The following is a 14,616-nucleotide window of genomic DNA, read 5'->3' on the forward strand; positions in this document are numbered from 1 at the left end:
TTGCTCCCTGGGTTTGCTCTTCAGGAGAAGCAGCCACAATGGAGTGGAAAGAATGCTACACTTGTTGTCAATAGACTTATGTTCAAATCCTGGGCTCAATCCTCACTGCCTGAGGACATCCATGTTTAGTCTGGGGCAGCAAAGACCTGACAGGGACACGACTTAGGGGACGTCCCCTTTCTGAGCCTTCGTTTCCTTACCTGTAAAATGGGAATGGGACTATTACCTAAGTCAGAGGATTGTTGGGAGGAAAGGGTAGAAATGGGAGCTATAATTCACTGGAGGAGAGCCCTGGGGCTTGGACTGCTGAATGAGGAGAATGAATGAAAGAATGAAAAAGCATTTATTAAGTCAGAAGAACAGAGTGAACTGGGGCCATGTGCTCCCAGGGGAGACTCCGTATGGTTTCATGGCAACAGTACTGAATTAGGAATCACAGGGGTTGTGCTCAGACTTCAGCTCCAGTACTTGGCCAAATTTCGTTCTCTTCTTACCAAATAAAAGACATCTTAACACTTAGAGAGCTGGTCTGGACTTTGGAAGACCTGAGTTCAAGTGCTAACTTCGCCACCTCTGGAAGCCCCAGGCAACACTAAAACTAGAATGAAAGCTTAAAACAAAACAAAACCTGTATTAGGCACTCGTTATGTGCCAAATCCTATGCTAATCGCCGGGATAGATGCAAATAGAAAAAGTGAGACGGCTCCTGCTTTCAAGGAACTCAAACCATTGCAATTAGAGGATCAACCGTGGGGCATGTCTTGACTAGAGAGGGAATTGGATTGAAGTGAGGCAGAGTTGCACCCTCTCTCTTCCTGAGTCTCTGAAGCCCAGCGGCAAGACAGAATTGGAGATGATTGAATGGTGATGGCCCGAATGACCTTGCCATCTCTGATGTCTGACAAAGTTCTGAGCTCACCACTGCACCTGCTTCAGCAGCCATCGTGGCTGTTGGAATGAATTGTCCTCCAACGGTTCCAGAGGGGAAAGTCTTCATAGGCTGGGGGACATGCATCCCCCTGACTCAGCGACAGGTTTGAGGCCTGTCAGAGACGCTCCACCTGGTTTAGCCCATCCATCAGATGGGTTTATGGGGCTGTGATGGCTGTGTATGCTACAACTTCTTGGAGCCACAAATGAGAACTGAGTGAGCCAGGTGGGCTCTAAAAATGAGAGCAGCCCCGAGAGGGCTCAACAAGCCCTCACACTGGAAGTTCTCTGAACATCCCATCCACCCCTGTAATTAGGGGAGACATAATACATAATACATAAAGCAGACTCAGCTCTGGAGGGTAGGGTGGGAGAGGGAGGCAGGGCAGCTGTAACTTATAGAGCAGGTGACAGTCTGCAGTGATAAAACTATTTCACAATGGGCTCACTATATCGATGAAATCACAGTAATAATTTAAAAAAAAAAAAACACTATGCCAGACACTGGAAATACAAATTTAAAAGTGACTATTGTTCATGAGAGCCCCATTCTTATGGTGATGGTGGTGGTAAAAACACATATGGCAATATGGTGGCCAAGGGTTTGGGATGTCTCGTCCTAAAGCAGTGCATTATCATACCCTTTCCAGAAGCAAGGCAGTGTTTATTTTTGTTTCCAGCACAAGAGGTAAAAAGAAAGACAGATGGTAAAATGGCCAGAGTGGTTGGTGGGCTGGGCAGAATGCTAAGCATGGGTTGGTCTGCAGCTGGCTAGCTACATGTAATCAACTAGGTGACCTTGAACTCCCTCACAGAATCAAGACAGAATGGCCTTAGGGCAATGGTTCCAAAACGGAGTAGATGCACTTCCCTGAGACTAGGGTAAGATTTCTAAGTGGACAAGGCAGTGGGAAGGCAGATGGTGAGGAAGAGAAAACTTACAACGTGAGACTTTTCCTTATCTCCTCCGGGGTTAGTGCCTCTCCTCGCGCTTCCTTGTCCCAATTAAGATGTATTTATTTACTTTGCATGTATTTTCAACATACTTATATTTGTATATGTTGTTTCCCTGGTTAGACCATACGCTGTTTCATTCTTATCTTTGTTTTTTCATCCTCAATGCCTGGTACGGTGCCAGGTTCATGGATAGCAGCATCATAATAAAAGCTTTGTTGGCGGATCAAAGCTTTTGCCTCATTGTTTGACCTCTGACTTCAGGGTCAGTGCTCTTTCCACTGAGCCACCTGGTTGTCTTTGTTGATTTCATTTTTGAGTTTCTTCTTTAAGATTTAGAATGGAAAGGGACCTTAGTATTGGGAAAGTCCTAGAATGGGGGTCAGAATACCTGGATTTGAGTTCTTGGTTTGACTTAAGAATTTAATAAAATCATGGGTTTAGAGCTAGAAAGGATCCTAAAAGTAAACCCTTCATTTTATATATGAAGAGACAAGCTGAATGATTTGCCCAAGATTACATAGATTAGAAGCGACAGAGCCAGGATCTCAGGCTTCTATCCCCCATCATCACCTTTGGGCAAAGTACAGATAGAAACCTTAGAGATAAAATCTCCTTGGTTTTACAGAGTAAATCAAGGCTCAAAAAGTTGTGACTTGCCCAAGTACATTTGAGTAGTGAGAGGCAGAGACAGAAATTAACAATAGCTAGCTAGTGTTTATATAGCACTTCATAGTTGTAAAGTATTTTCCAAATAGTATCTCATTTGGTTCTCACAACAACCCTGGGAGATATTATTAACATTATTATTAACATCCCCATTGTACAGACGGGGATACTGAGTCAAATAGAGGGTTTTTTTTTTAATGATTTTAAGTATAAGAGGATGGATTTGAACTCAGAGCTTCCTGACTTCAAGCCCAGTGTTCTATGGCATTCTGATACTACAAGACCTTACAAGGAATATTGATTTCTTTAAATAGAGCTCTGGAAAACCTTGCATTGATAGTCATTTGGATTTAAATGGAGTGACTGGACTGTACCTTAAACCCCAATCCCTCTAGCTCTGATTGGCTAATAATGAGTCCCAACACAAGTCTTACTTGGTCATTGGGTTTTGTTGACTCTAAATGTAAATAGTATTTCTGTTCTGACCAGAAACCCTGAGAATCTTCCCCTTCCAGATTTATTTTTTTCTTTTTCTTTTTTCTGTTTTTTGAGTAAGTAAAAGACCCTTTTTTGCTTCATTTTTTTTTTACCTAGCCTTAATCACTAAATAGGTATTGTCTCAGACAGACTGAGACCGAGCAAAGATCTTAGCTTAAAAAGACTAAGGTTTTCCCCTGCAACCAGGGCCATCTCTAGACATCATGATCTACACCCCTGGAGGAGAGAGAGAGGATGGTGATTTTGTATAGCCCTGCGTCACTTAAATCCAAATTAATTGCAAGTCAAGACATCATCTTGTTTTTGTCAGTGGAGAATGAAGGACAACCAACAATTCCCTACAGCCAAACTGGACAACATCTATTCCCCCGAAATGATTCTGAATATTTTTATTTTCATGCAAATCCCTCAATCTGTAATGCTTTTCTTCTTCCTATCCTTTTCCTTTGTTCACCAGTTAAATCTATGAGTCCTTCAAGGCCAACGTGTAGGGGCAATACTTCATGGAGATTCCCTTGAAGCATGGGGTGAAACTTCTAGAGGGATCCATCAGGATGAGAAGGAGATCGAAGGCCATTTCCTGCATGGATCTGGGACCAGGAATGCTTAACCAGGTGAAGAAAGGACTTTGGAGGAGATGACAACTGTTTTCCAAAGAGCTGTCATGGGGATGAAGAGTTCACTTTATTCTGCTTGACCCAGAAGCAAGAAGAAGTTTCAAAGAAGCCAATTTAGCCTTGACCTCAAGGCAAATTTCCCAACAAATATAGTTGATTGGCCAGTGTTTGGAATGCTACAATGCAGACTCCTTTTTAGGGTCATGTGGCTTTCCTTGATGTTGCTTTTGATTATAAAACTCAAAGGTTCTAAGATTCTCCATAACCAAACTGAGTGTTCCCTACCTTGGACTTTCACAGGTCAGCGTTTGTCCTCCTGCATCATGTCCTGTCTCATATTCCACTTCATTACAGTTTGGTACATTTAAAACTAGACGGGACCTTAGAGAACAACCTAAGTCCCTCATTTTACAGAGAAAGAAACTGAGGCTGACAAAGAGTAAATGACTGGCCTGAGTAGCAAAGATGAGATTTAAACATAAATCCTCTGACTCCAGATAATCCCTATGTCACAAAGCATTATCCATGGGAGGATGAGGCTCTGCCCCAAGGCCTGCTCTCCAGTAGGTTGAGATTGAGAGACCTAATTCCCAGCTCATCAATTCAAAACACCTAAAGACCAACACTGAAATGGAACAAAAGAGAACAGAAACAGAAGGCAGGATGCATTTGTGTCTTATCTGCCACACACTCACTGTGTGACCTTGGATGAGTCCTTTCCATTCTCTGGACAGCTTTCTTCTCCAAAATTCAATTAAAGTCAGTTCAATTCAATTATGTGCCTTCTCACTGCAAGACATTGTGCAAGGTTCTGGGGATACAAAAACAAAATCAAAACAATTCTATCCTCCAGAAGGTTACCAGAGAGGATGCAATGTGTATACAAACACTGGAAGTAAATACAAGGTAATTTGAAGGGGGAGAGAGTACAAACACCTTGGGGGAAGGGCAGCGCATAAGACTGGGGAAGGCTATGCTTAGGAGATAGTGCTGAGCTGAGCCTTGTAGAGAAAGATAAGACTGAAGACATATAGATATGAAGAGGGATTACATTCTAGGGAGGAGGAACGCTTGAGCAAATGCATTGGAGACAGGAGATGGAACACTGGGCTGGGCAACAGCTAGTAGTCCAATTTGGCCGGACAATAGAATATGTGATGGAGAGTTATATGAAACAAAATTGGAAAGGTGGGTTGGAACCAGATTGTAGAGGGACTCAAATGCCAGGCTATCCTGGAGGCAGTGGAGAGACAGGGAGAGCTGTGAAGCAATGGAGTACCATTGTCAGTTCTGTGCCATTACAGAAAGATTATTTTGTTAACTGGAGGAGGATGGATTCAGGAGGGGAGACTAGGTGAATGGAAGGAGGGTAGATGTGAGACATGCTTCGAAATGTTAAAATACAGGTGACAGGAGAGATAATGGTTCCCACTTTAGAAATAGGGAAGGGAAGGTGTCCTGTTTTGGATATGTTGAGTTAGAGATGATAAAAATATTCAAGTGGAACTGTCCATGGTCAGTGTTGGAATCTGGGCAAGAGGGTGGAGCTAGATGTATACATCTGGGAGCCATCTTTATCAAGGTGGTGATTAAACTAATGGAAACTAATTGGATCACTAGGAAAGAGATTGAAGAATAGATGGTTCTGGACATCCATATCCGTTTCAGAACAGGTGAGGGTTGATACTTCACTACTGAGGAGTAGTGAAGGCAGGAGGAAAACCAAGTCAGATAATACCATAAAACTCAAGAGAGAAGAAAATATCCAGAGGGATATAGTGAGACACAGTCTTAACAGCTGGGTAATTCAAGGAGGATAAGAACTGAGAAGAGTCCGTGACATTTAAAAGTTAGAGGATAATCGATCACTTTGGAGGATTCAGCTTCAGTGATGTGATAAGAGGGCAGATTATAAGGCCTTTAGAAGTGAGTCTGTGTTAATGATGGGGGGGGGCTTGTCTCAATGTGGTTTTGATATTTTGTGATGCTCTGAATCCCCTCTACCAGACTATGAGCTTCATTTGGGCAAAGGCTCAATAGCAACCATGGCTTTCTTTCAGCCTCAGCATTTTGTATACAGTAGGTATTCAATAAACATCTATTCAATTGAATTTAGATTACAAAACCAGGGTCATTCCTGGACTGAAGCTTTTGAACTAAAATTTAAACTCCTATGATAGTGATAAGGAGATGAAGAAGGGTGTTGGGAAGGGCATGGTGCTGATGATGCCTCATCTTGTAACTTCATGTCCCTTCCCATAGAAGACCTGGATCAGGCAACATTTCATCTCCATATTTTACCTGGAGAGGCAACTATTTTGATACTCAAAGCTCCTGTGTTGAGCTGACTTTTTATTCTCTAAGTCTTTCTCCTTAAGACTATATCAAGTCCTGATCATAACGAGGTATCAACTCTTCCAAAGAACATCTATGAGAGACTGAACTGTATCCATTTCTGGAGAGCTTCAAGAACAAAAATAATTTTCCACCCTTCAGGTTTGAGCTTTCCTCTTCCCTGAAGATGATAACAACAATAACCATCCCAATAACCATATACTCTCCCCCTCTGACATTGATTATTACTGTTATTATTACTAAGAATAATTACTATCACTCTCCAAATATGCTTTAAGTCAAAAGAAGGAAAGGACCAACTCAATGCCATCTATCCCCCCACTAACAAGTTCTTAAATGAATCGTTAGAGAAGTGATTCACTTTGGGAACAAATAAATGCACACAGGTGAACTTGGCCATTTGAAAGACTAATTGATGGAAGCAGGAATTGGTTGGTTGAATAAGGTTGAATCATAATTAGCTGGTTTTTACACGGCCCTTACTGTTTGCAAAGTTCTTTGTGTGCATTATCTCATTTGGCCATACAATAATACAGATAGTATGTCCCCATTTTACAAATGAGGAAATTGAGGCTCAGATAGGTAAATGACTTACCCATGATCACACAGTTATTGTATGAGAGACAGGGTTCTTTCTTCTCTGATGCTCAGTCTAGCATTCTCTCTGTCCAGGTTTTTCCTATTCTCTGTCTAATCCATATCCCCAAAGGAATCTTCTCTACGTCTTGCCCAAGACCTGGCCATACAAACATCTGTTTGGGGAACATCCTGAGCTAGCACAAGCCCCTCCGGGACAACTCTGATTGTTGAGCAGGGTTTTTTTCTCTTACTTTGAGATAAAAATGTGCTTCCTGTGACTTTCCCCCAGTTCCCAGTTCTGCCCTCAGGCATCAAGCAGAATCTTTCCAACGATAGAAAATGCTTTGTCTTTGGAGTCTGGGTAATTGGGTGAGATTCTTAGCTCTGCTACTTAGTTAACTATGTCATCTCAGTTTTTCCCTTTGAGAGCCTCTTTGCTCTAGGTCATTGCTTCCAGTGGTTCACACTCTATTTCATATTAGCTGACTGCAAAGGGTGTGGGAACAGGTATTCATGTATTCAAGGATTCACTCATCTCAGGCCTTGATGGACCAGTGTGAAAGAAATATAAAGAACTGCTTACTCCTTTAGGAGATGTGAAGAAATTCTTCAATCAACTTAATGGAATTTTAAAGTGGCTAGCCATTGATTGGCTAAAGGATCAACCACACCTGTGGTGACCTTAAAAAGTATAAGCGAGCTCTATATTGAGTCATTGATTTCTGACATTCTAGTCGAGTGATGTTAAACTCAAATAGAAAGGGAGGCCCTCACTAACCCAGACATAAGGATTCCTGTGGACTGTATATCGATTTAGTTTTAAAATGTAATATTAATTATGTTTTATTGTATTTTTATTTATTTTGTTTAATGTTTACCAATTGCATTTTAACCTGGTTCCATCTTACTCAGGAGTGTTGTGGGCCCACAGGTCATACGTTTGACACCTCTGGTCTGGAAGAGAGCCATCGAAAAAGGAAGAACCGAGTTCTTGGCTAGGAATTACTCCCTGCATGTCCTCTTGCACCGGCTCCAGAAGGATGGAGGGGAAGGAGAGGAATTCCATCTTCTATCCCATTCCCATCAATCATTGTGTCTTGCAGTGGGGAAATTTACCCAGTAGAATATGCTGCACCCAGCAGAACAAAGGCCCAATGAGTCCATCTATGGACATAGTTAAGCTGTGTAGAGAACAGACCAGCAGAATTATTTGTCCGGCAGAGACATTGGCACAGAGGGAGTGGCAGGAGGATGCCACGAAAGAAGAGGAATCATCAGAACATGATAGTGCCAGAGGTATGAGTTACACCGGCATCTGTGTTCCCTAATGTCCAGAACTGTCTGCTAGTATACTCTGCGTGAGTACTCACATCTGAAGTTACATTGTGTTTGTAAGATAGGTTATGGGACTAATGTTTTGCTGCTATTGTTCACATTATATCATTTCAGTAAATAACTTTGCTCTGAGCTAATTGTGTCCTCTGGCTAGTTAAAGAGAAACACATTTGTCAAGGGTGAATGAGTTATAATTTTGAGTAAAATATACACAGAGTACCTTGCACCTGGGGCAGTCATCCCTTGGAGCAGAGGTATCAAACTCAAATAAAAAAGGGGGAGGGGAGGCCTAAATGGTTTATAAGGATTCTGGCAGGCTATATGTTGACTTAGAAAACCACACACCCTATTAACATTATTCATGTAGTTTTGTGTTTTTATTTATTTTGTGAAATATTCCCCAATTCTGTTTTTTAATCTAGTTTCTGGACACTGAGGAGCAGTTTGCATATGTTTGACACCTCTGTCTTGAAGTATCCAACTTGAATGTGAATTAGGAGAGTAGCCACAGAGGGGACTACATTGCCAATGAAACTACAGCCACTTAAAAAAGTCAAATAATTTTTGGCAAGGATATATTGTAAGTGAGGGAGTTAGTATTAGAAACCTGTGGGAGAGAAGGAAGACAGGGCTTTGGAAGGAGAAGATCTGAATTTATAATTTGTCTCCCTCACTGATCAGCTGGGTAAGTCACAACTCTGTGTGCCTCAGTTTCCTCGTTTGTAGAAGGAGGAAATTGGACTCAAAGGCTGTGAAGGTCAGTTCTAGCTCCAAGTCTAAGATCTTATTATTTAAAATACAGATCCTTTTCCTTTATGTTACATTGTATCTTATCCCAGTTTCAAAACCACACAGGCAGATAGATATTGAATGAGATGAAGCTGGGACTGTGTGTCTGCCTTCTGCTGTGACGCCCCTTCCTGGCCTGAGTCCAACTTCACCCTCCCCCACATCCAACTTTCCTGACTCATGACCAGAGATCAAGGACCGGGGGATTTAACTACAGGATTTACTGACCACGGTTTTCCTCCCTACTCGCTCTGGGAGCTAGAAGATGCTACATGAGCTTTTTGATCGACATGTTTTTTGCACAGAGAAAGCTGGAAAAATTATATTTTGCCAAAAGTGTCAGCCTGAGATAAAATATTTCCCACTGCTCTCAAAAGCTTGGGTATTTTAATGCCAGCTCTGCTCCATCAGGGCCTTTAAACTCCAAGCTTTGGCTCACCCTCCTTCCCTTTCTCCCTGTGCTTTCTTCATGGTGCCTGTGACAATTCCCTCCCTCCCTCTCCCCCCACCCCATCTCCCCTTCCTCTCTTCATTTTTCTCTTCCTCCCTCATTTCTCAGTTCACAATCCTCTCCTTTGACAGTCATTCTTCCCTTGTGCTCAGTGCTTTTCTCTCTTTCTGTGTCTATTTTTCTCTTCTTTTCTCACTGATTCACTTACTAATTCCCCCTTCTCCCCCCAGTCTCTGTCTCTGTCTCTCTCTGTCTCTCTGTCTCTCACTATATCTGTCTCTCTCTCTGACTATATCTCTGTATCTGCCTGCTTTTTTCCCCTCTCTACTCTCTCTTATTGTCTTTTTTCTGGTTGCTTCTGTCTTTCTCCTTTTGTCTCTGTATCTCAGTCTCTGATTAGAACAAGATGTAGAAATGATCCAGTCTGACTCCCTCAGAGATCAATGGAGTTGCTTCAACTCATCCTAATTCTTTCTTTCTCCCCTTATAGCTTAATCTCTGTCTTTCCTTTCTTTCCTCCTTTCCCATGCCTGTTTTTTTAAAATTTCTTTGTGTCTATCTCTCTTGCTCTGTTTCTCTCTCCTTTTCCTTCTCTCTTATGTCCTTGTTTTTTCTCTCTTTATCTGGCTCTTCCTTTTTTTATTCTTCTCTGTCTTTCCTTACTGTCCTTTCCCTCTGTCTCATTCTTATGTTTTCTTTCTCCCTCTCCTCCTCACCTGCATTTTTCTCCTATTTCACAGTGCTAACATCCTTCGTTATGCCCTCAGTTTCCCTCCTAGTTTTGATCTCCTTTTGACCACCACTTCTTGGCCCCTAAAGCTTCACTCCATTTCCATATTTAGCAATTCACTCCATGTATTCTCTTTATTTTCTCTTGCATCCCCTACCACCTGCTTCTCCACCTCTGTCTATAACTCTGTGCCTGTCTGTTTTCCTGCCTCTCTTGGGCTGTATCTATCATAGCACAGAATACTTGGATGGGAACAGAAAGATGCAGTAAAAAAAAAAAGTTGAAAGTTTCCAAAAAATCTGGATTTTTGGCATTACATAAAGGCAGCTTAAATTTCACCAGACTCAGCTCCCTTTTTTTCTCCTTGCTTTCCTCTCCTCTTTATCATCAAGTCTATTTGTCTTTTTCCTGACCCATCCATAGACTATATGAGGCTGGTATGGATGATTTCAGAGGTTTTGGCCAACTTGAAACTTTATGAAATTTTCTGTTTACTGCTTGTGTGACCTTGAAACTCAATTTCTTTGTTTTTAGAAATGAGAGGGTTGGATTGTATCATCTCTAGGTCCCTTTATCTCTAAATTCTGTGATTTTCTGCTCTCCTTTATCCCCCCTCCTCTCTTCTCTTCTCTCTATTTTTGTATCTCCTTTCAACTTTCTCCCTGTTCTTGTCTCTGTACAGTGCAAATTATGTTAGCCTGGCTTTCAAAGTTCTCTGTAATTTGGTACTGACCAACCTTTCTAGCTAAGTTTATTTCCCACTTGCCTTTTCATAGGTTGTTATTGTTATAAGGTCATTTTTCAGTTACGTCTGACTCTTTGGGATCCCATTTGGGGTTTTCTTGGCAAAGATACTGGAGTGGTTTGCCATTTTCTTCTCTCCTTTTACAGAGGAGGAACTGAGGCAAACAGGGTTAGGTGGCATGCCCAAGGTCACATAGCTTGTAAGTGTACTAGATCTGAACACATAGAGATAAGTTTTCCTGATTTCAGACCTAGTGCTCTATCCACTGTGCCACTTAGCTATCCTCCCCCTTTCATATACCCTACCCTAAAGTGGATTATTTAGGAGAGAAAGTGTGATGTATAAATATTGACTGCCTTTAGAGTCAGGAAGAGCAGATTGTAAATCACTTATGTTCTCCAAACCTCAATTTTCTCATCTGTAAAATGGGTACCTCGCAGGATTGTTGTGGGACTCAGATAAAATAATGTGTCTAAAGTGCTTTGCAAGCTTTAAAATGTTATATCAAAGCCAATTATCATTATTGTTATTGCTTGTTATTCCTGAAAGACTTACTTTCCCAGCCTCCCTAACTGGAATAGCCATCTCACTCCACCCCACTCCACTCTAGTAACTTCCTACTCATCCTTTCAGGCCCAGTTTTAGGTGCTTTTTCTACCAGAAAGCCTTCTCAGATGTTATGATGACCTTTACCTCTATAACACTTTTTTGTTCTTTGCACATTTTATTTGTCAAAATTACTAATATAGTGATGAATACACCAGACCTGGAAATGGGATACCAGAATTTTAGCTCTGACTTCTCCATGTGTAAGCTTCATTCATTAAATAAATCTGTTGCTCTAACTCCCAGAGGTACTAGAAAGGACAGTCTTTGTCAGAGTCCAAAAAAAATGGCAATTAATGCTACTCCCATGTTCCTAGTCCATGTCCTACCTATTTATATAACTTTTGTTTCCTTTTTTTGACTGTGAGCGCTCTCCCCTGAATTGAGTATCGATATAATCTAAATGTATACATGCCTTGACTATGACTTTAAACAAATAAATCACTTATCCTCTTGGGTTGTTACTTTCCTCTTCTTTAAAATAGGGAAGTTGACCCTATGGTCCCTTCCAGCTCTATATCTATATGCTTTAGGGAAATTCAAAGATGGAAGATTTCTAAGAAGATGGGGGATCTGACGATGATCATTCCTACCCTCTTCACCCCAGGCTATCTCTGCATCTTGCTTAATTCTTATTTTGTGTATGGCAGAACTCTAGATTTGTCTTAACTTTAGTATCCTGAACAGCTCCAGAATGTTTTTTTTCTCTTGGAGATGGAGGCATTCACAACTTGACCATTGAAACCTGGACTCTTCTGGTCCTATCAGACTGATAATTCCACCATTAGGCCACATAAAGTTCCCTGAAAACATGGCTAGCCCTCTGTGCCAAGGGACTCCAGCATAAATACTAACAAATTCAGAAAGTAAAATAGACTTATTCAACCTTTAGAAGTTGTGTTTGAAATGAAATAGTACCAAGGTTTTTTCAAGGATAAAGTTTGGCCTTATGTCATTAGACAATGACAACTGCCCTTTTCCTTTCCATCCTTTCCCAGCCATTCCCAGACTTTGACTCCTATAAAATGACAATGTTAGATGAGATGATGTCTAAGCTTCTTTTGTATAATTGTGACATTTTATAGCCTAAACTATAAGGGGTCCTCCCCAGTTCCCATCTTCTATGTTCTAAGGTATTTCCCACTAGCATGAATAATTACAGAATAAATAATCTCCTCCATCCAAATCCCTCAATCTTAGTCCTTTGAGTAGTTAAGCACCTTCCCAAAAGAAGTCAACAAAGTGACTAATGTCCTCTAGTCACAGGGGTGTTTCTTAGGCCATCCAAGCTATTGGTAGCATCTTCCTTGAGATGGAGTGAAGGCACACTCTATTATATGTGAAGAATCAACATCAAGATCCTGGTATCCCAATTGATCAGTAATGAATAGAACCAGCTACACCCGGTGAAAGAACTATGGGAAATGAGTGTGAAGCACAGCATAGCATTTCCACTCTTTCTGTTAGTTTGCTTGCATTTTTGTTTTTCTTCTCAGGTTATTTTTATCTTATTTCTAAATCCAGTTTTTCTTGTGCAGCAAGATAACTGTATAAACATGTATATATATATATATTGTATTTAACATTTACTTTAACATATTTAACATGTATTGGACTACTTGCCATCTAGGGGAAGGGGTGAAGGGAAGGAGGGGAAAAGTTGGAAGAGAAGGTTTTGTAAGGGTCAATGTTGAAAAATTACCCATGCATATGTTTTGTAAATAAAAAAAAAGCTATAATAAAATAAAAAAAAAAGATCCTGGTATCTCTTCATAGCTGGCTTCCCATCAGTGGGACTCTTGGACACTCCCGTTAAAGAAACAAGGAATTAGGAGAAGAGACAGTGTGATAAAATAGAATGAGTATTGACTTTGGAGCCAGAGGACCTGGGTTCCAATCTTGTATCTTATCTACCTGAATTTAAGTAAGTCACTTCTCTGATCCTCAGTTTCTGCATATGCCAAGTGAAGGGGTTGAACTAAGTGATTTCCAAGTTCCCTTCATGTTCTAGATCTATGATCTTATGAATGTTATTTAAAGTAAAGAAATGGGTAAGTAGAGTGTCCTGGGTATTATTTCTATGGATGAGACACTGCAATGTCATATTAGGAATCAGAAAATATGGTTTCAAATCCTTAATTTTTTATTAAAGCTTTTTATTTTCAAAACACAACCACGGATAAATTTTCAACATTGACTTTCTGTTCCATATTTCCTCCTTTTCTCCCTTCCCTCTTCCCTAGGTGGCAAGTACTCCAATATTAAAATATATATTAAATTCAATATATATATATATACATATTTCTACAATTATTGTGCTGCACAGAAAAATCAGATCAAAAAGGAAAAAATGAGAAAGAAACCAAAATGCAAGCAAACAGCATCAAAAAGAGTGAAAATGTTAGGCTGTGATCCACACCCAGTTTCTGCAATTCTCTCTCAGGGTGCAGATGGCTCTCTTCATCACAAGATCAGTCGAACTGGCCTGAATCATCTCATTGTTGAGAAGAGCCATGTCCATCAGAATTGATCTTAGTATAATATTGTTGTTGCCATGTATAATGATCTCCTGGTTCTGCTCTTTTCACTTAGCATCAGTTCACGTAAGTCTCTCCAGACCTTTATGAAATCATCCTGCTGATCATTTCTTACAGAACAATAATATTTCATCACATTCATATACCATAACTTATTCAGCCTTTCTCCAACTAATGGGCATCCACTCAGTTTCCAGTTCCTCACCACTACAAAAAAGGGCTGCCACAAACATTTTTGCACATGTCGGTCCCTTTCCCTCCTTTATGATCTCTTTGGGATATTAGCCCAGTAGAAATACTGCTTGATCGAAGGGTATGATCATTTTGATAGCCCTTTGGGCATAGTTCCTAATTACTCTCCAGAATGACTGGATCAGTTCACAACTCCACCAACAAAGTATTAGTGTCAGTTTCCCACATCCCCTCCTACATTCATCATTGCCTTTTCCTGTCATTTTAACCAATCTGAGATTACCTCAGATTGCCTTAATTTGCATCAAATCCTTAATTTGCCCAAACTTTAATTTTCTTATCTATAAATTGAGGATAATTATCTTTGCATTATCTGTTTTTCAAGATGGTTGTGATGAAAACACTTTATAGATCTTAAAGTGCTTTAGAAAAGTAAATAACTATCTCATTTGTCATTTTTACCTGTTATTTCCCCTTTTTCTTCTGTCAAAGGATTTGGAAAGAAATTTAAATGTTATCTTTTCCAGCCTTCTTTGACAGATAGCATATAAAGATTAAATGATTTCCTCATGGTTACATTCCAACAGAGACAGGATCTGAACCCATGTCCACTAAATCTAAATTTAGTG

This window comes from Antechinus flavipes, chromosome 1 (assembly GCF_016432865.1).
Source record: "Antechinus flavipes isolate AdamAnt ecotype Samford, QLD, Australia chromosome 1, AdamAnt_v2, whole genome shotgun sequence".
Lineage (NCBI taxonomy): Eukaryota > Metazoa > Chordata > Mammalia > Dasyuromorphia > Dasyuridae > Antechinus > Antechinus flavipes.